General features: G+C 49.6%; 1 protein-coding gene and 1 long non-coding RNA gene across 5 annotated transcripts in view; one reads left to right on the forward strand and one right to left on the reverse strand.

The window, feature by feature from the left end:
• Positions 1-325: 325 nt before the first annotated feature.
• LOC113613651 (uncharacterized) lies at positions 326-21734 on the reverse strand. 3 transcript variants are annotated; one of them, XR_003430313.1, is made up of 6 exons: positions 21589-21734; positions 14880-15108; positions 13361-13673; positions 11642-11876; positions 5987-9877; positions 326-1870 (listed from the first exon to the last, which is right to left on the reverse strand). It is a non-coding gene; the product is annotated as an uncharacterized LOC113613651 (long non-coding RNA). The 3 variants fall into 3 exon arrangements; XR_003430314.1 differs by lacking the exons at positions 11642-11876; positions 13361-13673; XR_003430312.1 differs by lacking the exons at positions 326-1870; positions 5987-9877; positions 11642-11876; positions 13361-13673 and adding an exon at positions 13965-14025 and having other exon boundaries at positions 21589-21724.
• A 165-nt stretch (positions 21735-21899) lies between these two features.
• The window catches only part of ZNF652 (zinc finger protein 652), a 64189-nt gene continuing 61698 nt past the window's right edge, over positions 21900-24390 (forward strand). For both annotated transcript variants that reach the window (XM_027094565.1, XM_027094566.1), the window contains exon 1: positions 21900-22226. The gene's annotated coding sequence lies outside the window, so the exon portion shown is untranslated. The remainder of the gene's footprint in view (positions 22227-24390) is intronic.

Genomic DNA, 24390 nt, shown 5'->3' on the forward strand with positions numbered 1-24390 from the left:
CGGGAGAGGCCACAGCAGTGAGAGGCCCGCGTACCGCAAAAAAAAAAGAAAGTTAAATGATGAGGCCATGAAATGGGGGAAGACACAGGGAAAGGGAGTGATTAAAGGAAACCAGAGACAGCTCAAACATTTGCCATAAGGAATCCACAAAGTGGAATGTCAAATGGCCCTGCTGTTACTGATGTGTACTGATCTTAAAGCAAAGCACTTTCCCCATCTCCTCCATCAGTTGTCCTGGAGAATGTATGATCCTAGCTCTACCCTGTTTCATCTTGCAAATGCACACTGCCCGATTCTTTAAATTGGCTTAAAAATAATACTTATTGCTTTGATATTTTTTATTTTAAATGATACAGAGAAGTACAAAGAATTAAACAGAATGGACCATAATCCCATTGCCCACAGGTAATATTTTTAAAATATGTATATCTATCTCAATATCATATATACATCAGTTTAAAATGCAAACGGTACAGGAAGATACATAATGAACACTGAATGCCTTCCCACCACTTTTCTTTCACAGTTCCTCTCCCCGAAATAACCGCTGTTAGGTTACTTAAATTTCCTTCCAGTAAAAAAAAAAAAAAAAAAAAAAAAGTCACGCATTCTAGAGCACATACATCTCTAAGCCTATATGAACATGTCCTCTGCTGTTCGTTATTTGCAGAAAAGGGATCACGCTGTTGTATCTTGCTGTTTTCATTTACTGAAATATCTTGGACATCTCAGCACAAACAAATCCACCCCATTGTTTTTAATGGCTACAGCGTTTCCCCCAGTATGGATCTATCATGTTTTTTTGTCACGAATTGGCTTTTGGATGACTTGCTGGTGGTTTTTCGTGTGTTTTGCTGTTGCAAACAAAACCACAATGAATGCTGCCCCATTTTTCAAAGGGTCCAATCTCTGCACAAGGTTTTCTTACAAGGCAAAAGGGTTGTGTCCAGGGTCCTAGGAAATAATCTTTGGGGTGGGGAGATGGCATTGCTTGAGCCCCTGGAGCTGCCCAGAGGCTTCCTATGATGAATGTGTGACTCTGACTTCTTTGGGGAAGTCATTACTCCACCTCTTTACCCTGCCGACCTGGCATGGCTGCTACCAGGCTAGCCCTCCAAGTGTGGCTGCCCTGGGATGGGTCTCTGCTCTGGAGTCCCAGATGGTTGAGGACTTGCTGGGTTGGTTGGTGGGTCTCCCTGGAACTCTGGGCTCAGGCTGGGCTTGTTCTGCTTTGCTGGGGTTCATGGCTGCACGGTGCTGCTCTGAGATTCACAAACAAACAGGAAGCCAGGCCACTTCCTCCTTGCTGGGGCTGGTCCCCCGTCCTTATCGCCCAGTTGGCCCAGAGGGGAAGGGGCGGCCCAGGATCCACAAGGCAGCTTCCTGGCAGAGGTGGCAGGGGAATTCTGGGTCCCACTGCCAGGATGAGCTTCCCAACCCTGGGCACCGATTTGTTCAGCTGGGACAGCCCTTCTGAGAATCAAAGTTAGGCTCCAATCTCCCCATTTCAAGAAGACTTTTCTGATAAAGCCCACCCTGTTTGGCTCCCCGTTACCCCTCTGGTTCTGAGACGGAGTTCTTTTGAACTTGTAGTAAGCAGCTCTCTGGGTGTTTGTGGTGGGAGAGTGTTTTCTCCCGAAGGCAGCACCAACATTTTCTTGACTTTTCCCAGTAGCCACGCAGCACGGCACTCTGCTCGTGCGGGATGCCCAATAAATGTTTGTGGACTGAATGACTGACCAACTCCAAAAGGGGTGCCAGGGAACGAGCGAGACGGAACAGGGCTGTAGTCCCAGCTCATGGTGGGGTCAGAAGGCTTCGCTGCTCAGGACCGGACCACGGAGCGTCTGACCGGCGGGAGTGGTGGGGACTGTTAAGAGAGTGTGAAGCAGAGGTGTGGCTGGGGTCGAGGCCGGGGTTGAGGGCTGCAGATACTATAGTCCACAAGTCCTGAAGGCCCACTAGACTGCCCGGAACATCAGTTCCCTGGTTTCCAATCAATAATCAGTTAGTTGCTATATACACTACACCCGGGGTTGGGCAGGGGGGGAGGGTACCCTTTTTTTAACAAATTCAAATTTATAAAGCACAGTCAACATAAAAACAATGCTGACTATACTTTTAATCCTTCATGGTGACTCAGAGGGCGCAGTAGGACACCTCGGTGCTTGGGGCTGTCCTTACGCCTATCAATTACTTTAGAGAACATTAGCCGTGGGCCCAACAGCCTGCAGTGAGTCACTATCAGTTGCTTAAAAACAAAAATCTCGGCTATCAACTCGTTTAGTTGCCACTGTTCTCTTTTTTTTTTAAGAAAGCCAAGGACAGAAACCAAACTTAAAAACAAACAATAACTAGGAAACCCTAAAAGCTCAGTTATCTTCCCTTTGCAGTTGTTTGGGCTTCAAACAAAAGTTTCTCTGTTAAGCACCCGTGGTGCAGAGAAGCCTGTGGAGGTTGGAGGCCATCCGTGAGGACTGAGCAATGGGGGGCCAGGCTGGGGCTGAAGCGGAAGGCAAAGCAAGAAGGGCTGCCTGGAGGTGGGGACCCTGGACATTACAGGAGGGCAGAGAGGGAGTTGGAGCTCCCCGAGCCACATCTCCAAAGCTGCAAAGATGGTGCACACCACGGACCAGCAGCTCCCCTGACTCCACCTAATGTGGGTCACACAGGTGGACCGAGAGGTGACCCTGGAGGCCTGGTGAGGTTCCAGCACTCGTCATCTTCACCTGGCTCCATATACAATCTTATAGCATCGTGGGAGGGGGTCAGCTCCCTACGTGTCCTGCACAGTTTCCAAAGCTTCGACCAACAGCCAGTTTAGGGTGTTTCCCCCGAAAGTAGAGAAGGGGGAGCTTTATAGAGATGGCTAAGGGTGAGGGCCAAGGCTGGGCCCAGCATGAGGCCACAAACTGTAGCCTCCAGGGCTAGCAAACTACTGGACAGTAAGAGATGAGTGGAAACCTCAGCTTAAAAATACCCAATCTTGTTGTAAAGAGAAAGAACAGGAAGGAAGTGTGGGCAGGCAAGGCAGAATAGACAAAAAGCCCCAGAGAAGAATGAGATATTATTAATGGCCAGAAGCTGATCAGGGGGAACAGGTGGGGAAAGCCCTCCAGGTGCCCGAGGGGCTGGCGGGCAGGGGAGGGGATCATGTGCGTGGTTCAGCCACACCCTCCCAGAGAAATGATTTGGACCTACTGAGACCAGGAGTCAGATCCCCCCCAAAGAGCCCTTGGCCCAGGAATGGAGTGGCTGGGCATGGGGCCGCCCCAAAGGAGAGTAGGGCAGGGGTGACCAGAGGCAGACTGTCATGTCTGTCCTTCCCTCTCGGGGGAGAGAGCCACCTGAGCCACCGGACCCTCAGCTCACGCCTGGGCAGGGTGGAAGGGTGTTCAGTTGGCCTTGGAACAGCAGCCACTCTTGTGGAGGGAAGGGAGAACCGTGAGAGGGCTGAGTGAAGTGGCATGGGACCGACTCCACGCCACCGAGGTTACCGTCAGGGCTCTGGATCCAGGGTGCTGAGTTTCACTCCTGACTCAGCCACTTACTAGCTGCATGACCTGGAACTGATGCATAACTTCTCTGTGCTTCAGTTTCCTCATCTGTAAAATGGAGATGCCAGGAGTGGCAACCTCATGGTGTTGTGGTGAGGAGAGGATGAAGTGAGCAAATATGCCCAAGCCTTCTAGAACAGTACCTGGTACCTCGTATTGTTTTTTAAGTGTTAGCCTTTGGGGGGTGGAGTAGGGGGCAGTGCAGGTGATGGGTGGGAAGAAGCTCCCAACACCTCCTGTCCATGGGACAGCGCTTCACAGAGAGCCTGCACCACACCACGCTAGGAAGAAGGGGATAGAAATAAGATAGATGTGGTCTAAGCTCTCAGGAACCAGTGGTTTACGGAGGACACAGACAGCTAACCAATCACATTTCAGCATAATACAAGAGCATTTCATACCAAGTGCTGGAGCGCTTGGAAGACGGGGTAACTTTCCCTGCCTTCAGTGTTTGGGAGGTGTGGGGCATGCTAGTCTTAGAGGTTTAGTAACATAAGTCATCAGGCCGAGAAGGGAACATGGTATTCGAGGTGGGGCTCCTGGGCGATTGCCCAGGGGTCGAGAGCAGGGAGGGTGGCTGGGAGTGAGCAGTTTGGAAGGGTCAGCAGGGCCTGGGCTGGCAGTACTCTGTCAAGAGTTCGAACTTTAGCCCCTAGGCCTGAGGCAAGTGGAGAGGCTAGGAAGGGGGGACCCAAATCAGACTCTTGTATTTGAAAGAACTCTCTGGCAGAGATGTGGAGGGGAAATGAGCGGGGACGAGAACAGTGGCAGGGAGGCCAATTGCTTAAGTAACCCAGCAATGGTCAGGGCCAGAGACACCAAAAAGAGGACCCTTAGAAAGTGGACTAATGGGGGGTAGGGATAAATTAGGAGCTTGGGATCAACATATACACACTACTATATCCAAAACAGACAATCAACAAGGACCTACTGTATAGCACTCAATATTCTGTAATAACGTATATGGGAAAAGAATCTGAAAAAGAATGGACATATGTATATGTATAACTGAATCACTTTGCTGTACACCTGAAACTAACACAACATTGTAAATCAACTATACTCCAATATAAAATAATTAAATTAAAAAAAATAAGCTACAAGCATATATAGTACAACACGGGGAATACAGCCAATATTTTATAATAACTGTAAATGGACTATAACCTTTAAAATTTGTGAATCACTATATTGTACACCTATAACATATCATATTGTACAGCAACTATACTTCAATTAAAAAATAAAATAAAAATACTGCTCAAGGGAAAAAACAAAAGAAAGAAAGTGGACTAATTTGGAAGGATGGCAAGCAGAAAGGAGGGGAAACTGACCCTGTGGTTTCTGGTCTGGGCAACTGAGTGTTTAGCGGTGTCCTTATTGGAGATGGGGAAGAAAGGGAGCAAGGTGGGCTTGACAAAGAAGGTTTAGAAAGGGTGAGCTTGAGGCAATTCCCCGGTGGTCCAGTGGTTAGGACCCCGCGCTTTCACTGCTAAGGGCCCGGTCAGGGAACCAAGAGGCCCGCAAGCCATGCATCGTGGCCAAAAAAAAAAAAAGAAAAAGAAAAGGAAAGAAAGCAAGCAAGCTTGAGCTTGAGGTGGCTGATATAGCCAGGAGGGGCTTGGAGAAAGAGGAAATGGTGGTGCAGTGATGGAAATGACGTGGGGTTGCAGAAGACTCCCTTCAGAGTGAATCAGGGGACCTTGGACACGGAGCCATGGGCGATGTACGACACGTGGGGTCTGCAGGGGGAAACACAGAAGCAAGGGTACCAGAGGGGCTGACAGGGCTCCCCCACTCCCTAGCTCATGGCTAGAAACCTGCAAAGCATCACAGTTTCCATTGCCTAGTTAAATGACATTGCGGATTATATTATCTAAATTGAACTAAATTAACCTTCACGAAATGGACACGGGGTTTAAAAAGATTCCTGCAAAGGAGCTGCAGGTTAAAGATCACACTAATTCAGCAAAGCACTGCACTGGCACACAAGAAAGTGTCACCACTGGCGCTTGTCACACGAGCTCTTTGTCAGCCCCATCAGGAGGTTAACACGGGGACAACCCGATCAGGTCTGACACGATGACAGCCACAAAACGTTTTTTTGTAATTATCAAGGTCACTATTTGATATGTGAATTATACTTTCCACCATGGTTAAAAACAAACCTCACCCAAGTATATATTGTGCCCTGAGATATAAGGGTAGTAGGCTGTGTGTACACTTTGTAAGTAATTGAACTTATATGAAGGGCGCATGCTCGAATTTTATAATTGATGAGACGTAACTTCTCAGTATGAGAGTTAACATCTCACTCAGGATTTGATTTGGGGGAAAATTCTTAAGTCATAGGTTTCGGGTCCCAGGGCATGAACTGCTTTCCTACTTTATCAGTTCCACACATCTGCAGTGCTGTGTATTGTATTTACCTCTTAGAACAAAGGATGCTAGTACTCAAAGTGTGGCCGCAATGGCTCACTTCTCTTTCATTGCCATGGTCCTTCTCTTCTTTCTGGGGATGAGGGAAAGATTAGTTGAGCTCCCTGGAGAAAAGCATTAAGTAAATACAAGGCGTTGCCGAAGTTATTCTTACTGTTATTAACAACACTAACAGGCAGCAGCAGTGAACACTGCTCCAAGGTGTTCTCATAAGGATCCAGGTGAGAGGTTTCTAAACACATCCAACCTCTCATCTCTTAACAACACTTGAATCCAGGGGTCCTGCTGGCATATGAGTCCCACGGCACATGGAGGCTGATGGGGCTTAGAAAAACGGAAGCCCCCAAGGGATGGGATTGCCATTCTCTGAGGAAGGGAAGAGCTCGCCTCCTGCTAGGCAGCGTCCAAGTTCAGACTGGACCAGCGACTGGTTGAGAAAAGCCTTCCGCATGTCGGCCCAATGCTAGGGAGCTAAGACCTTCACCGGATACTTGGGTACCTGCGTTCCACTACCCTGAGGAAACTGGGGAGAACACACATGCATACAATTTTATATTAAAATAATTACTTTTACTTTTTCAAAGCACATTTGTGTGGGGAAGTTAATAGGGTGGGGATGATTATTTGCTACAATTTATGCCCAACACTTATTTATTGAGCATGTGTCGTGTATGCAGGATGCTGTACTAGGCGCTATGAGGACACAAAGATGGAGACCTCAGCACACTGATGACCCCAGTGGGCAAGTGGAGATATGCACATAACCAGGGCAGAGGGTGGACCCAGGGGCTTGAGGTTCAGACAAAGAAGAACCAGCCTCCCAAGGTGGGAAGAGAGTCAGGCAGTCATGGAAGCAATGATCTCTGGCCTGGACCTCAAAGGCTAGGAAGGTCTGGCCAGGTAGAAATGAAGAAAATGACATTCCCAAAGAAGGATGGCAACCCCAGAATGGGAAATGCATGGGATATGCATGACCAACAGTAGGGAGTCACTTGTGGCTGGCATCTGGAGGGTGAAGAAGAGTGGGGTTGGAAAGGTGAATTAGAACCAGATCTTTGGGACTTCCCTGGTGGTCCAGTGGTTAAGACGCCACGCTTCCATTGGAGGGGGCCGTGGTTCAATCCCTGGTCAGGGAACTAAGATCCTGCAGGCTGCACGGCACGGCCAAAAAAACAAAGAACCGAATCTTCAACAGCCATATGCTGGACTACGGGATTCAGAGTTTATCTTCAGTGAACGAGGGGGAACCTTGGAAGTTTTGGGGCAGGTGAGACAGTGAACCCAAAGAAGTTAAAAACAAAACGAAACTTGCCCAAGGTCCTACCGCGAGTTAATGTGTGGCCCAGCCAGGACTTGAATTCTGATTTGTATTGACACAGGCAAAGCTCCTGGACCTCAAGCTGACCAGACAAAAATGGGTCTGTGGGAAAGCGCTCCAGGCCAGGGATGGCCAGAGTGCTTCTCTGGGAAACCCAGGAGCCCGAGCCTCCAGGGAGCCTGGCATCCTACCCTCGACCCTCTAGTCGAGCTCACTCTTCCCATGGGGAACCTGGGGGCTGGATGAGCCAGGAGCTGGACTGCAGTCCTTGGGAACCCAAATGGATTGGGCTGGGAATGGCTAAGTGTGGGATCACTGCAGTAAAATCAAGGGAGAGGAGCCCTCGGAGTGTCTCGGGGTGTGGGGAGCGCAGGGCGTGGGCCTCGCATTCCTGGACGGTTGAGACGCCACAGCCGATGATTATCATTATTATTCCTGCTCTGGCGTCTCCGAGCTTTCATCCTGCAGGACCCTGCCTTGCTGGCCGGGCTTCACCAACTAGCAAGTCCTCCTGGGGTGGGGCAGGGCAGGGCGGGCGGCTCCTGGCTGCAAGGGAACACAACACCATTGTGGGTTTCTTCCCCAGTGAGACCAGGGAACTTCCGAACCCTGGAAGCAGGGGCAGACTTTCTCAAGGGGGAAACTGAGGCACAGAGCCAGGGTATGATGTGACCGAGATCATGGGGGCCTCCCTCTCCTGCCGCTACTCATTAGACCATACTTATCCTTCCCCAACTGGAGCAGATCTTGTCGGCCTGGAGGGGAGCCAGGGAAGGCGTGGATGCTGGAAGAGAGAATTGGGTCTGGGCCAGGACAGCAGAACTGGTACCTTCCTTGCCAGGTGCTGTGGGCATCACGAGGTCAGGCTCCTGGTTTCTTGTCTCTCTGGAAGTTCCTTCCTTATGGGTGGATCTTCCCCAAGCCCCTGAGGGAGGCCAACGCTGCAGACACGGATGTGCAAAATGCCTGGCTCTCTCGCCTCAGAGGCTACCTTCAGCACCTGGAGAGGAAGAGCCCCGGCCTCATAAAGATGGGTCAGGCCAGGGGCAGAGGCCCAGACGGTGGCTCCGAGACAGGGAAGGGGTCGTGTGTGCCTGCACGCACACATCTGCTTATGCCAGGCTTCCAGCAGTGACATGTCCCTGCCTGCCCAGATGAGATCAAAGAGAGAAAGACTAGGAGGAAACGTGAACAACACCTGATGACTGGGTGGGGGGCTGGGTGGGATCCTATCGGCAGTGGGAACCCCAAGGAGAAGGGAGGGAGCGACCGGACCAGCTGAGGCTGAGACCCAGTTGGCAGGTGCTAGAGTCACCTTTCCTACTCTCTGCTGTCCACCTAGAGCCGCAATCTTTGGGAACATCTTCTGGCTTAAAGCAGAGGTGGGACGACACAGAAGAGTGGGCTGAGGAGCTCGGAGGAGAGAAGACAGTAAACAGGGCTTCAGGGGCTCGCACAAGCTCTCACATCCTCAGTGCCTCCCAGAGCCAGACAACCAGCATTCATTTATCTAGCATTTATTAAGCAGCTCCTGTGTGCAAGGCGCTCACTCTGCTTGGAGCTGTGGGTGTAGATGCTTAAGACACGGCCTCTGCCCTCAGGAGAAAGACACATCTTCCTATTTGGTTTCACCCCCACTCCACACAGTGCAACGCCAGGATCCCGGGCTGGGTCCCAAGGCGTCTTCCTCTTTGGCCATTTTTGGCTATTCCTGCACTGGCTCTTCTGTTTCCACCGTCAGCTCTGAGTTCACACAGCAGCAAGGCTCCCTAGAGCTCTTACCGCATTCTTGACACTCACCCGGCTGAAACATTCACCCTTCAGCCACAAAAGTCATCTCTGGAGCTCGCCACTGCGATTAGGTGGCTCCCAGAAGACGCACTGTTCTTCGGGTAACCCTACCCTCTTCCAGATCAAATACAGCCTGTAAAACCCGCGCCCGCTTGCCTTCTCCTGTCGGTGACCCGAAGAACCTGCAGGGGTTCCCTGTTACTCAGCAGATACAAATGGAACTTTGGGGCTATTTTCCAGAGCCCTCCCATGCATTTCTTACCCAAGGGTGTCCCTACGCACCCCCAACACACCCATCTTGTAATGTAACTCAACATCTAAGCAAGAGCGAAGAGCTCTTTAAGGGAATCACTTCCACATTTATAGTTGATTTATTCAACAAATATTTAATAACAGCTGCTCTGTACCAGGCACTGTGATACACACTGAAATGGCTCTACTGGTGTCTAGGGCACACATGCCTCCTGTCCTGGGGGAGCCCATGAACTAGCAGTCAGGACAGACACTAATAATGAAAACAGAATGGTATGTGTGGTCAGACTGGATGACCATCCGGGGTTCCTGAGAGTCTGGGCATTTCCACTGTGGCCGCAGAGATCTCCTTTACTTCCTGCCTGGATTCTTCACAGAGCAGAGTGTGCCTTGCTGGGGAGGAGTGAAGAATGTTCCAACAGGATGTCCATATGGTAAGACCCCAAGGACATCAGCCCCCATTCTGTTCTCTCTATGGGGGCGGGGGTGCCTAGGTCCCGCCCTTCATGAATTCAGTCTCCTAGGGAAGTGACACAGGAAGCAGGGACAGAATTAAGAGCTTAAGAATTCCACGTCCATATATGTATACATATAGCTGATTCACTTTGTTATAAAGCAGAAACTAACACACCATTGGAAAGCAATTATACTCCAATAAAGATGTTTAAAAAAAAAAAAAAAGAATTCCACGTCCAAACAAACCATTTGGGCCATGAAACTGGCAAGGGCTGCAAAAGGCGCTTCCCGATTTCACCATGCTGGGAAATTCCAGGCCCCGCCACCTCTCCAGAAAGCAGCCACCTTGTTGAGGGTGAAATCCACTCTCCTCTGTTCTCTGACTACATCACCTGTGAGAGGTAGTACCCCTGTTTCATTTGGAAACTTGTCCATGAATGAAGGCTCTAACCTCTCATGCAGATGTTGGATGTTGAGTCAGTGGTTAACCACTGTAATTGGCAGAAAAAGTCCTCCAACTATCTAACCAAGAAGAGACACTGCAAATTCCACCCTCTTGCTCATCTGCTGCTCTCTGTGGGATGCAGAAAATAAGGAAAAGTTATAAAGCATTCCCTACTCCTGATGTTCCCAGAAAACTTCTGTAAAACTGACATACGGGGCTTCCCTGGTGGCACAGTGGTTGAGAGTCCGCCTGCCGATGCAGGGGACACGGGTTCGTGCCCCGGTCTGGGAAGATCCCACATGCCGCGGAGCGGCTGGGCCCGTGAGCCATGGCCGCTGAGCCTGTGCGTCTGGAGCCTGTGCTCCGCAACGGGAGAGGCCACAACAGTGAGAGGCCCGCATACCGCAAAAAACAAAACAAACAAAAAAACACCTGACATATTTTAAAGAGCTTCAGATCTGATGACCCTCATTCTCTCTAAGTGTCAGCATCCCATATGGAAATTTTTTTAGAGGTAGTGACGGTGGGTGTAGGTGGGGGGGACACATTCTTGAATACAAGCCCTCTGGGTGCTTTCCTGGGCCCCTCTCCTGGTGGGGGTCTCTCCCTGTTTGGTGCCTCTGTCACCTGGTTGTGAAACTGGAATGGGCCCCAAGAATGCTGCGGAGGTGGCAGGCGAGGCGTGGCTGGCATGTGCAGGGCAGCAGCAGAGCATTGCTTCTGAGGGGTGCCTGGTAGAAGTGAAAGGGGCTTGAGCTCTAAAACAAGAAAAGCGTCAGAGAAAGAAAATGTTCAAAGGCTGCTGCCCTACGTTTGTGGGAGTTTCCTGAATCAACGGGCAAATCCCTACATTAGAAAGAGTTTCTTTCCCTCCTTCCTCCCTCCCTCCCTCCCTTCTTTTCTTCCTTCCTTTCTTTTCTCTCTTTTTCAAGGGAAACACCTTTCTCCTCTCTTCCAGCCTCAATTCTACCATCCTTTCAGGTCAAGCTAACGGCCAACCTCTTTCATACAACTTTCCCATCTAGTCAGTCTCTGGTGGTCCGCTCCTTTCTCTGAATTCCCATTGAATTCTATTACACTCTGGGGTTTGGTATGACTCCACAGTGTCTCGTGTTCCCCAGCTGTTTTATGTACATGAATCTTGTCTCCCCAACCAGGCTGTAGATGTCTAGAGGGCAGAGGCCATTCCTTACATTTTGGAGTCCCTCAGCCCAGGGCTGGGTATGTAATAGGCCTTTATTGAGACCTTCATTTGCCTTTTGCTTCTCATTAAACATCAGATAATTCACACAGGAAAAAAAATTCTTAACTGTAATAAATGTGAATAAGCCTTCATTTGGGTAGTGTCACCAACCGTCTTATACAACATCAGAGAATTCTTACTGGAAAGAAACCTGTATCTGATGTGTCCGTGCGAGAGCCCTCGGGTGAGTCTGGAGGCTTGGACGGCACATCTGACTCAGTGTCCAGGAATTTAATTACATAGAATGTGATGTGCGGAAACCTTCGCTCAAGATGAGACCCAACATCGGCGTGGACATTAGAGAGAAACCATGAATCCGAAGAATGTGGAAAAACCTCCCTCGAGATCTTCACCAACCAGCATCAGAGGATTCACCTGAGAATCCAGAGCAGTGTAGATGCAGGGGATACAATAGGCCGCGAAGTGGCCACAGCTCCTGTCTCCGTACAGCTCGTCTCTAGACCCATTTCCCAGCTGAAAAAATTGAGACTTGGAGAGGAAGCATTGTCTACCGTGGGTACAGCTGGAATATCACAAAACTTTGATTAGCACTTCTTCTTTTTTAACTTGAAACACTCCCGTGTCTCGCTTTCTTTGTCATTATCTCTCACTAGGGAAGGGAAGGGATGATTTCCCCCCTAACGCTTGTTATCAACGGAGAAACGGGGCTGGAGGGGCTGCATCACTGGTTCAGTGCACAGGTCAGGATAAGAGCTCTATTCTCTGGGGACCTTAATTTGATGTGCTGGGGACCATGCTAGGTACTAAGGGAGACCAAAGGTGAGAAGAGAGGTCCTGTGCCCTCAAATAGCTTTTAACCCAGGGAGGGAAGTGACCGGTTCTTAATATCTGCTTTAACAGAAGTGCATATGAATTGCAGCAGAGGCATGAAATGCAGGAAAGGAGCCCTACGTTCCTTTGGGGGAAGTAGGAAAAGCCTCACAGAGGAGGTATTGTTTTAGCTGAGACATAAAGGATGAGGAGTTTGCCAGACAAACAAGGGAGGATAGGGTGTTCCAGGCAAAGGCGTTGACGTAAGAAAGGGCACGGCTGTCGAGGATCCTGAAGAAGTTCAGTATGTAAAGCATGGGGTGGGGGGCATAAGCTAGCCAGGCACTTAGACAGGGGGAAGATAACATGAAGCCCTTGAACGCCTTGCAAAGCAGGTCAGATTTCCCTTTAAGCAATGGAAGCTGTATTAGTTTCCTACTGCTGCTGTAACACATCACCAAACACTGGGTGGCATGAAACAACACAGACGTATTATCTGACAGTTCTGGAGGTCAGAAGCTTCACTTGGCCAGAATCAGGGCGGCAGCGGGCTGTGTTCCTTCTGGAGGCTTTAGGGAAGGGTCCGCTCTCTGCCTATCCCTACTTCTAGAAGCTGCCCACATCCCTTGGTGCTTGTCCCTCTCCCATCTTAAAGCCAGCAATCACACCGTTCTGACCACCGCTTCCTGGTCACATCTCCTTCTCTGACTCTCATGTTCTTGCCTCTCTGGTCTAAGGACCTTTGTGATTAGATTGGACCCACTGGATAATCCAGGCTAAGGTCTGCATTTCAAGATCCTTAACTTTAATCCCATTTGCGAAGTCCCTTCCACCAATGTAAGGTATTCGCAGGTTCCAGGTTTAGGGAGCCATTATTCTGCTTATCACAGGAGCCATTCAAGAATTCTGAGCAGGAGAGTGGTGAGACTGAATTGGGGTGTCGGGCAGTACAGCATTGTGGTTCAAAGGAGTCTGACCCCCTGGGTTCAATCCTGAGTCTGTCACCTAAGGCTTATGTGACCTTAAGTTATTTCCTACTTTACTTCCCTCTGCCTTGGTTTCCTCATCTGTGAAATGCGGATACCTACCTCAAAAGGAAGTTGGAAGGATTCTATGGGATAACAGAGGCGCAACATTTAGGACAGTGGAAAGCACTCAATAAGTTGGGGACATCTAGGTGCTTAGTAGGTGCTAAGAACAGCAACCTGGTCAGGAAAAAGACATGCACAGTCAATGCCATGCAGAGCAGAACCAAGCTTCCTATGGGGCCCATTTCCACGGGACCATCAACACGACAGGAAGGAGGTCTCCAAGCACCAGGGGATTCTTTGGCACAGAGGAAATATGCAGCTCCTCCGAATGGCAACACATTGCTCAGGGGAACACGCACCTTCTTCGTCTCTGTTGGCAAAATGAAATGAGGGATGTAAGTTGCCCCTGTCTCTTCCCATTCTTAGGTGAGGCTCCGTCTGTGTTGGATAATATTAGAGAGTAGGTGATGTTTTGTCTTAAGCTCTTCCCTGAGATCTCTGAAACAACTGTTTGGTTTGACACAGGGCCAGTTAAAGACCTGGTGACATCTTACCTATGCACCCAGTGTGATGGTAAGCGTGATTCTGAGTCGATGGGCACCTGGTTTAGGGCCTCTTGCTTCCCTATCTTCTCTGTCCCCATTTTTCTGTCACCAATGAACCTGAAGCTTTTTTCTCTAAGGAACTCCAAAGGAGTGGCTTTGGATCTCCTAGAAGTTTACCTGCAAGTGGATAAAACACAGGACACCCAGTTAAATCTGAACTTTTGGATAAACAATGAATAATTTTAGTAGGTCCCAAATGTTACTATGTGTTTAGTACTACTTTAAAACCAGATTATTTGATTAACCAGAATACTCCGTTCCCTAAGTCCACCATATAACACTTCACTCTATGTTCTGTGATGTAATCTGCAAGGGAGATTGGTATTCAAGCCCTGAAAGTTCTAGTACCTTCTAGAAGGTGGCTTTCTCTGTACTAATACAGGGAAGGGAGGGAAGGCTGTGTTTCTAGAGGGATGGCAAGGGTCAGAATAGTAAGGACTGGTCCCTCTTATTTCCCTGATATGAATGGTGATAGCACTTCAGCTGTGACACACTTTCTTCTTCTGCCCAACTCTGAGATTCAGAGAAGCTCAGATCCTGCTCTGTATCTCACCTGCCCTCGCCATTAATGGGGAGCATCATTCCCACTGCTCCATGACCTAAGGATGACCAGGATACCCATTCTGTTAGGCATACTGAGATTTTTTTGTCTATATTGCTGTCTTTGATGTTGAATAGGTTAACGAGGATGACTCTCACCATCTATGGCATGTAAGTGAAAGTCTGTCTTCGGATTGAGTGTGTGTAATTTGTAGTCACTGTTACGTGAAACACACAAATAAAAGAACGGTTGAAATCTGCAAGGGTAGTCACTATTGGCACTAGGTTTGCTCAGGGTTTGGCTCCCAGGCTGCATCCCATATGACTCTGCAATCTAGAATGATCCTCCTTTTTTTACTCACCTCTAGCTCTCACTCTAAACTTCCGTCCTTGGTCTGTGGGGGGTAAACACCTGAAATCCTCCAATTTACCTTGTTTGCAGGCCAAGGCTCAGCCTTGCCACCAGTTCCGGCTTCAAGCAGATGGTCAGTTCCTGGTCACTCCCTGGTCATCTGCAGGCCACTCTCCACTGCAGCATATTATCCAGCCTGGTGCTGTCAGGTGGGACTTGAGTTTTCGCATCAAAGTTGTTTAGACGTGTTGTGATGGCTGATTTCTACATTTCTATACTCACCCCATTTAAGTATCATTTCAGAGACCCTATAAGTAAACGCAAAAGATTATAACAGTTTATGAAATGGGAGGTGAAGCCTGGATTTTACCCCCCTGGATGTGAACGGACTCACCCAGCCAATGGCAGGAGGCTGGGCCCCACAGGATTAACTGTGTCCTCTAGCGCCTCCATCACTTCTAGAAAAAGGTGGCCCTGAGGGGCCAGGGGAATTAATGACTTAATGCCTACAAAGCTCTAGGAACAACTTGCTGCAGGTAAGGTCTCATTATCGTTAATTGTTGTTATTATTGTTGTTATTGTTGTTCTTAACCCAACTCCTGTGAAAAGCTGCCACAGCTTAGTTAACGCCCTCAGGTCAGGGGTTTAATGAATACCTCTGAATGCCAGAGGCCCCAGGCACTGGGTTCCCGCCCCCCACATCCAGGCTCCACCTCCTCTGAGCTCCACCTCCTCTGAGCTCCGCCTTCAGGGTCCTCTCCACCCCCAGATCTTCCCAGGCGCTATCTGAGGGGCTCCATCATTCTTCAGTTCTGCTAACAACTCCAGGTCCCACTGCAGCCCCCAGTTTCAGACACCCTCATCCCCTTTGCCACCCCTCCCCCATAATCTCACACACCTCCTTTGGCCATGCCTTCCCTTTTCTGCAGTTTTCTGGCCCCCCCCAACACGATTATTGGGGCTCCCAAACTGTTCTCCTGAGACGAGCCTTTTGAGGGTCACAAAAGCTAAGAGGGGGTTCCCTGAGCCCTGTCCTTCCCCCTTGCAGCCCCCATGTCCTGCACTGCATCCCAGGTCTCCCATCCCACCTCTGTGAGAATCTGGGGATTGTTCCTCAGGTAGCGAGGCCGGTTGGGTGGATTGCCAGGTTTAGGGTTGCGGAGTCTGGCATGAACTCACAGCCCCGAGCAGCCGCCTTCTTTAATTAATTAATTCCAATTTTTAAAAACCATGTCTTCCATTGGACCTCAGTGCATGCCTCTGGGGCATATGTCACATCAATTACTGACAACAATTAAGCACGCTGCCTAAAAGAATCCCAGAACCTCTTTAAAGACTCCAACACAATTCGGGCCTAACTGCCTTAGATCACTCCCCTGTAGATGGACCTTGAGGCAGAACCCCCCCAAGGAGGAATTGGGCTGCAACAGTCCATTTAGAGATGGGAGATGTTCTCCTGCTGTGGGTCCCTGCCCTGGGCTGCCCACACTCCCTAACCCCAGGATTCCTCTTGGCCTTTGCTTAGATATCCAGGAAGCTAAGCTATTGCAGGTAGTGTGGTAGCCTGTTTTCTCTGGGGTAGAACCAGCGTCCCTCAGATCCCAAAGCCCACCTCTCTACTGTCCTAACTGGCCATCTTGCATGGATAAAGATGAATCTCAGACCCTCACACAACAGGACAGAGACTAAGTTAATCTGTCCTTCCATCCGTAGAGATGGTAGACGCAGGGTTAACTAATGCTTTCACAAGTGGTTTGAATGAGGAGGATGGTTAGAGAGGCTGCTTGAGGGTAGAGATGATTTCTTCATGGTCCTTGATTCCCACCTTGCATGACAGACACTTAGTAGTTATTTCAGGAAGGTTGATAGAATGTTGAAGACAAGAAGGGGAAAGAGCAGCAGTGCAGCTACAAATAGTTTTTCCGCGTGCGAAGCAAGTAGGCAGAATGGGATTGGCCTAAAACCTTAGCCTCATTAACACTGTCCTTTCTACCCAACTGGAATTTAAAAAATCATTAATAGGCCAGGTAAACATGGCTTTCCTTATCTATTTAACTCATTTCTTTATTGGCGTATGTGAGTCGACCGTGAATCACTTTGTCCTTTTATGTTGGCCAGAATCGTGGCTGGCCATCTGAGTCCAAACTTCCAGACAGCAGAGACCACATCTGTTCCATGTGCTTTGTATGGTGTCCAGCAAAGGGCTGCAGTACCGTGTCACAGACAAGTCCTGGACTTGGACCCTGGAGACCCAGGATTTCATTCTGGCCATGTTACCCTTAAAATCCGGACGTTGTTTTTAATTTGCTGTGAAAAATAAAGAGCAGAAATGTTTTCTGCCCTTCCTACCTCCCAGGGTTGAGGGAAGGATTAAATGAAATACTGTAAAAGAAAGATTTGTAGAAACTGTCACATATGTGTTTTCTGTTTGTTTTTTGGGTTTTTTGTTCGGTTTTGGTTTGGGGTTTTTTTGGCTGCATTGGGTCTTTGTTGCTGCGCGCGGGCTTTCTAGTTGCGGTGAGCGGGGGCTACTCTTGGCTGCGGTGCGCGGGCTTCTCATTGCGGTGGCTGGTCTTTGCTGTGGAGCACGGGCTCTAGGCACGCAGGCTTCCGTAGTTGTGGCACGTGGGCTCAGTAGTTGTGGCTCGTGGGCTCTAGAGCGCAGGCTCAGTAGTTGTGGCACACGGGCTTAGTTGCCCCGCAGCATGTGGGATCTTCCCAGACTAGGGATCAAACCTGTGTCCCCCACATTGGCAGGCGGATTCTTAATCACTGCGCCAACAGGAAAGTCCCCATATGTGTGTTTTTTTTTAAATTATGAAATGCATTTTGATGATAAGGACACCAGAGGAATCATGATCCAAACTCTGAGATGTTTCAAATGGAGAAGCTGATGTATAGAGACCACAGCTGTAGGGAACTATGAACCAAATGATGGTCCCAGGCCATGCTACGGCTAAAACCAGCCGAGACTGAAGTGACACTGGCTATCTCAATGGCCTCCCTCATCTCCATCCCCAAAGCAAAACAGCTCCACTCACATACCTGGCCTTTTGGTGCATTCTGGCATTTGTTTTAACTTTTCTCTGGAATTTTAGTGGGGGTGGTGGGAGCTGAGGGGGCACAGAATGAAAGCACCCATGGACTACATATACACATGTCCACAAGTGCACGCACACGTACGAGCCCCATGGCAGACAAGCCAAAAGTCCAGCTTTCTGAGCTGTCTTTAAACATTATTGCTTAGAGATCTGAGAAAAAAGAAGTGAATACAAAAGGGGAGTCCGGGACAGCTTTATCCATTCTGTAAAAGGGGCAGTTTCCAATAGGAAGGGCTTAAAGATGAGAATTGGATAGTAACTCTTAGGAAAGGAATGGAATTCCAAGGTATTAACGAACACAGTCAACTTTCTAAAGTAGAATCCTAGGTATCAGCTCTGGAAGGCACTAAGAGCCATATAATCCCCTCTTTTTACAAAGCCTCAGAGGTGGAGTGACTGTACAAAGGTCACAGCACTACAAGTATTAGGGCCTAGGAGACCACGACCAGGGCTCTGGCCCCAAGTCCGGTGCAGTAGGACGGGGTTACATTAGTTAATGGGTGGGCAGGGAGCCACAACCACTGCCCCTCTATAAGTACAGGTGGCAAGAACTATTATTGACTATAATTGACTGGGGGTACACCCCTGGAAACTTGGGGAGCAAAGAAACGCAGTGAATAGGGAGCTTGTACCAGCCTGTCCAGCTCACCTTACAGGAACAAGATAACTCTGCTGCTGTTTAAATTAAATTTGTGAAGGTTTCCAGAGCTGTCAAAATATAAAGAATTTTCACTAAAATTTTTAAATCAAAAAAAAAAAAAAAATGGTGGGACTAGTGGTTAGGATTCCAGGCTTTCACTGCCATGGCCCAGGTTCATTCCCTGGTCAGGGAACTGAGATCCCGCAAGCCACGTGGCGTGACCAAAAGAAAAAGGGGGGGGCAGGGGGTTCTGTTGGTTTCTGCCCACGGCCTTAATGAGAAAGTTAGTGAAGAACTATCCAGGGCCAGGAAACCAGGATGACAGAAGCCTCGTCTTCCAATAAGGCCAGATGTGGGTGCTAAATGTTGCCTATAATGACTGCTAAGACGAAGAAGGGAGGCACTGGGACTAGCAAAGTGATGACAGCCCTTCTTCCTGTAGCTTCTCAAGGGGGAAGAGTTAAGGGAGAGCAGAGGGACTGGGCTCGCCTTGCCAGGCCCAGGGCCTTCCAGAGTAACAGTTGCCAAGGCTTCAGATACACAGGGCAAGTGCCAGGGTCCTGGAGAGAGCAAGGATGAAAAAAACCATGAACTAAAGGAGATGCAGATGTAGAACTGAATATTAGAATTATCGTCCCTCACATGGCCAGGCTACCTGTTTTAAATCCAGAGGAATATGTAGCTGTTTTTCCGAGAAGGCCTGTTAAACCCTTTGACAGGACAGCACATTGGGAGTCCTGCTTTGCCTCCATTGTTGACTGGGCTGGGTGACATGGGCTGAGCCAGTAAACATACCTTGGCCTGGATTTCCTTCACTGGGAATAATACCTGTTCTGCCTGCTTCATGGGGTTGTTGCAAGATCTGATAATGGACATAACCTTTCTGCAAAAACCATAAAGCCTGCTTCAAATGGAAGGTGACAATATTACTATTCCAATGACGAGGAGCCCTTCAGAGGTTTGGCCTGTGGGTAGAAACTCCTAGAGACTTGGTTCCTTATCCGTCACTCTGCATACCCCTCTTCCAAGCAGGGTAGCCCTGACAGGCAGAGGGTGGGGGATGGATCAAATGTCCAAGAAGGCGAAGCTGGACACCTCAGTCAGATATTCCAGGCTCACCAGCCTCCACGGATGCCAAGTTATTTCTCACACTGAATCTAAGTCTTTTCTTTTACTACTTATGCTTGCTTCCTCCTGTTCTGCCTGAAGATTTTCTCTACTTGCTAAAATATGATATCATTTTTAGTGTTTACCTACTGAAGACACTCACTATTGAAGAACACGACCCAAAGTTGCTAAATTGCAATCCCTAGAGTATGGAGTCCAAGTGTAATAAAAACCAAGCATAGGTTTTTGAAAGTAGCTAAGGACGGAGTTAACCCTCAAACCCCTTTATAAAGTTTCCATCTCTTCCCTAACCTTTTCCCAGACTCAGGTCATTTTACTCTCCACAGGAATTTTTGGGGGGCTGCTATTTTGGGGAGAAATACCTGCATGTGTCTTCCAAATGTTGAGAGCTCAGCCTCAGTGCAAGAACATTTGTTAAGTGTGCTTTTAATAATGGAAGGATAGGGCTTCCCTGGTGGCACAGTGGTTGAGAGTCTGCCTGCTGATGCAAGGGACGCGGGTTCGGGTCCCGGTCCGGGAAGATCCCACATGCCTCGGAGCGGCTGGGCCCGTGAACCATGGCCGCTGAGCCTGCACGTCCGGAGACTGTGCTCCGGAAGGATAATAAGGAATTCCAAGTAAGATAAAATTTGGAGGGACTTCCCTGGTAGTGCAGTGATACCGGTTCGCTACCTGGTCCGGGAAGATCCCACATGCCACAGAGCAACTAAGCCCATGCGCTACAACTACTGAGCCTGCGCTCTAGAGCCCACAAGCCACAACTACTGAAGCCTGCGCGCCTAGAGCCCGAGCTCCGCAGCAAGAGAAGCAACCGCAATGAGAAGCCCCCGCAATAAGCCCATGCACCGTAACAGGGTAGCCCCTGCTCGCCGCAACTAGAGAGAAGCCCGTGAGCAGCAACGAAGACCCAACACAGACAAAAATGAAAAAATAAATTTATTAAAAAAAAAAAAAAGGGGGTTCCCTGGTGGCGCAGTGGTTGAGAGTCCACTTGCCGATGCAGGGGACACGGGTTCATGCCCCGGTCTGGGAAGATCCCACATGCCGCGGAGCGGCTGGGCCCGTGAGCCATGGCCGCTGAGCCTGCGCATCCGGAGCCTGTGCTCCGCAACGGGAGAGGCCACAACAGTGAGAGACCCGCGTACCGCATTAAAAAAAAAAAAAAAAGTTAAACTTTGGAAATCATCAAGGAAGTTTGGTTTATGGTGGGAAAGGTCATGCCTTGGTTCTACTCCGTCTAAGGCCTTTACCTTGCTGGGTTCATTTCCTCTCTCTGTACTCCAAGCACTTTCAATTATGGACTACTTCTCTTGGCTATGAACTTGGATAAATGCTACCTTGTTAGCTAATAGTACCCTTAATTATATTAATGATTAATAGCTAATTAGTCATAATGCTATAATACTTAAATGGAGGCTTCCTTTCTTTCAGCAGCTCCCTGTCTCAAGCGCACACGCGTGCGCGCACACACACTCACACACATATCCCCTTCCCTATTTCTGGCCACAGAACAAGCACGGCTCTAAATATGTTCTTCTGGCCACCCTGGGTGATCTCTAAATTTCTCGCTTTATTAGCTGTCCCATTACTCTAGCGAACGACCACTACTGCTTATATTTTACCTCTTTTATTTCTGTCTTCTGTCACTCACACTGCTCTTCAGTAACAAGGAGGCCAGAGTCAAGTTGTTTGTTTTCTTACCTTATTTCATAAACCAAAGAAGTTCTTTTACTTCTAAATCTCACTCGAGCCTACTTTTCTTCACTTCACCTTTCCCTAATCTTAACCCGCCCCCCACTTCGTGGAATCCCACCCCCCAGAACCCAAAGCTCCCTCCCACTATACATTTTGGCTTCCTTTCAGCAGCCACGCCCCCAAACACAAGAAGAGCGGTGCGCACGCGCACTCCACGCCTTTACCTGGGTGCCCGGGAGTGGGTGGAGTGGGGGAGGCGGGGGTGGAGCGGGAATCGGCAGTTTTGTGGGCGGCGGAGCGCTCACAATGTGAGCAGGAGGGAGAAAAGGTGCGCCGGGGCCGGCCCTGAGGGCTGCGCATGCGCGCTGCCGCGCCCAGCGGCCGGGATGCCAGGGGGGCGGGCGGAGGGAGGTGTCGGGCTCCCCGTAGGGCGGGGGGGCCGGAGAGGGAAGGGGCCGCGGGCGCGCGCGCGCTCTCGCCGGCGCTCGCCCTCCCTCCCTCCCTCCCTGCCCTCCTCTCCGCACACACAAGCACACACGCACACCCCCTCCCCTGCCTCCCTCCCCGCGCGCCGCCCGCCCCGCCGGCCCCGCTCGCCCTCGCGCGCTCGGAAGGGAGTCGCGAGACGTCGGAGCGGCGGCCACGTAGCGCTGCGGCGGCGGCGGCGGCGGCGGCGGCGGCGGCGGCGGCGGCGGCCGAGGCCGGGACTGCGGAGCGGCCCTGAGGACAGACGTTGGGCAGGGGGGAGGGGCCGGCCCGGCCGGCGGTTGTTACTCGAGCGCCGCGGCTACAGGCCCCCCGCCGCAGGGATGGACCGCCGAGGCGGTGGTCGGGGCGGCGGAGGCGGAGGCGGCCGGCCCGGGTGAGTAGGGGCCCCTGCCCCCAACGCACACGCCACAGTCGCGGCTGCGCCCCTGGCAGCAGCCCTTCCTCTCCGCCGCCCGCTGAGCCGACTGGGGCTCTGGGCGCCGGGTGAGCCCTTCGCCAAGGCAGCTGCGTCCAGTAGGCCGGAGCAGCCCCCATCCGGCGGGGAGGCCCGGGGCGCTGCGCTCTTCTGGCCCCGAGCCTGGGCCGGGGGCGCCCGCTTCTGCACCTTCGCCCCCTCCTTCCCGGACCCGGGCCGGACTCCAGTTTTGCAGAGTCCGCTCGCCCCGCGGCCCGAGGAGAGGCTGGTGTTGCACGGGTTAGCGGGCCGAGGGGGAGGTTTGCACCGGTCCTCCTCCGAGGATTCGCCTGCCCTGAAGCTGGTGGCTTGCACCCCCTACCTCCCCTTCCTTCCCTGCGGCTGCGCCCAAACCCCCAACCCCCGGGAGTATTGTGCCGCCTGAGATAAAATGTATCTAGTGTACAACCGCCCAACACTCACCCGGAGGGTAATGCAGACCTTTCTCCACCCCCACCACCTCCTCCCCTCCAATCAGGCTCTGCTTGAGATTCTTAGATGGGAGCCACTAAAGGTAGTGACACCCGCGTTACATCTGCACGGAACATGTTCATTGTCGAGGAATGTCTCCTGTAGAAATGATAAATGCCCCTGCCTCACCCTCGAAGACTGTCTTCACGATTTAAGATCCCATATGCTCTTCTTGAAGAGAGCCAGTCTTTGATCACATCTAGCATATCCCTCCCCCACAAAACACACACGCACACTTCCTGATTGCGGAACAGTCCCTGTCATCGCGGATCCATTGTCAGGAATGGCTTGTGCCAATCAAAGGAATGTGCTTTTGCCTTTGGAGAAGGGTGCCTTCCACAACCATGTTCTCAGGATGGTGCTGCGTGAGTCTGGCTTTGATTGTCCCGTGTTCAAGCATCATTATTACAGTGTTTCCCCTATATGCATCTCCCATGGACCCTCAGTAATACCTGAGTGATGCTTTTTTCCCAGTTAATTACATACATATGGTGTGTGGGAATTTCATTGTATTTTAAATTTCATTTATTTTTGTTGTAATTTTTAACATCTATGGTCAAGGCATAGTAAATATATAGGGTAATATTTTAGGAAGAACGTGTATTTTTTCCCAGAGATGGTCAGATCCATATTGTTCTGGGAATGGCAACTAGCACATGCTTTGTTGACACATGTATATGTTTAGGGAATGAAGAGCTGCTGTGGCTGGCATGTGAGAGTGTGTGCAGGTGATGTTCCCGTGAAGGGCTGATTTGAGAGTGGTGAGCTGTACTGTGATAGGGCTGGCAGGCATCTTGGATGTTTGTATCAGGACTGTGCACATGTATTCAGATAGATACTACCTTTAGTATAATTTTGTTTAAAATGTTCACTGCTGAGTTTTAGGGATTCTGGAAAAGTCTACTTCAGTGGTTCTTAACCTTTCTTTGGAGTCACGGAAGCCTTTAGGACCCTCTTCTCGGTGAAATAGACACACATAATTTTGTATGCAATTACAATCATCTTGAGCCTGGTCCTGGGACCTCAGGTTAAGATCTATATTATGCAAAAGTGAAAGGAATTTGAGTTTTGTGTTTTGCTTTGTTTTGTTTGTCTCTGGAGGATTGGCATTACTTTGATCCTGAGCAATAAGCAACAAAGTAGATTAAATATGTATCCTTGCGTTCTGTTCTTTGATTACAGTGAGTTAGGTATTTGTAAGGTATCATTTGCCTGTCTTCCTGTAAAGAGATGTATGTGAGAGTTTAAGAAAAAGTTAAAACTGAACTCAAAATAACTTGCCTAAATTTGACCAGTTGATAACGTATATTCCTTGCACTATCTTCTAAATGTAGTAAATTTCAACAACAGTCAGTGGTCTGTTTTGTGATGCGTATCTGGAATTGTTTTGTGTTCTTTGAGGTTGATCTCATCTCTTAAAAGAAGGCCTTATCATTCCCCTAATAGAGCACCTGCTCTGTGAATGTTTTTCAACTTTATTAAATATGATTTCATGTCTTTTTTCAGGTGATGTTGCCATCAGAATCATCCATTTTTAAATGTTTTAATGGAAGGATTTTCAATAAACGTGATTGAAGTGGCTTATATTACAGGTTATATATTTTTTTCATGT

The sequence above is a fragment of the Aethalodelphis obliquidens genome, unplaced genomic scaffold (genome assembly GCF_003676395.1).
Source record: "Aethalodelphis obliquidens isolate GAN/ISIS:26980383/991018 unplaced genomic scaffold, ASM367639v1 scaffold89, whole genome shotgun sequence".
NCBI lineage: Eukaryota > Metazoa > Chordata > Mammalia > Artiodactyla > Delphinidae > Aethalodelphis > Aethalodelphis obliquidens.